Here is a 1,130-nt window from a genome sequence, read left to right as displayed (position 1 = left end):
TCTCTTGTAACATCTCTAATCTTCTGACGCTCATATGACCTTATGCAGTTGCGAGCTCCGTAAAACCTCTACTAAAACTGAACTAAAACATCAGCTGTCGTCCTAATCACGCACTCCTTTTTTTGTGTGTTTGTTTCTCTCGTGTAACACCTCTATCTTCGGCACTTGTATAACCTTATTGTGTTTTTGCAAGTGCTGTAAAACTCTTACTAAAACAAGAATTAATAATTATAAAATCCCCTATCGTTTCATCTGTGTGTGTGTGTGTGTGACTTCAGGTCATATGACGCGGGTCCACCCACCTCCTCCTCCCCCTCCCCCTCCGGCCCACAAGAAAACGGACACACAACGTCTGCTGGCCGCCGGGGTATGAACCGCTCGTTTGACAGCAGCCCCGGTGACCTCAGAGGTCAAGGCCAGCAGCACCCGTCCAGCCAAGGTCAAAGGCCAGAGGTGACGGGATATCACGGGCGCCAAGCGTCGATGCCGGATCTGAGTCATGGGAGTAGAGAGTATGGTGAGTGTCTGCAACCGTAGTCCTTGCCACATACAATGTGAGGCATCGTAGTGAAATCAGGCGCTCGTCAAAATAACGAAATTAGAGAAACGGGCATTTTCCCCGCTAGTTAGGCCATTTTTAACGAATATTTCTTTCTTTCTTTTAGCTCAACCCCTTTTCTGTCCATATAAAAACATATTTCCCTGTAAATTCTACTGGAAAACGTTGATTAAAGGCACAAATATGCCATTTTAAAAAGTTTTTGAGGACTCTTTAGCTATTAGAAGTACCAAACTTTGACGGCCATTTTCTCTCTCATTTCACCACAAAGACCCGGCGACCCTGTCCTTGAATCGCAAATATTTTGACTTCTATTCTAGATAGATGGGTACTTTTTCATTGAAAGCACGGCAAATGAATAAGCTTTCAGAAGATGATACCAATAACTCTATATGCCCAAAAACTGACGAGTGCCTGGTTCCACCACGTCGTGACACAATAAATATTCGACTGTCACTATTCTGTAGTCATTGTCAAATGGAATGTTCGGTTGTAGACGTCAAATATTCAACATTCGTTGTCAAACGAAATATTCGATTATAATTATTTGATAGTCGTTGTCAAAATATTC

The sequence above is a fragment of the Aplysia californica genome, unplaced genomic scaffold (assembly GCF_000002075.1).
Source record: "Aplysia californica isolate F4 #8 unplaced genomic scaffold, AplCal3.0 scaffold00125, whole genome shotgun sequence".
NCBI classification, from domain to species: Eukaryota; Metazoa; Mollusca; class Gastropoda; order Aplysiida; family Aplysiidae; genus Aplysia; species Aplysia californica.
Note: the sequence above shows the minus strand (reverse complement) of the source record.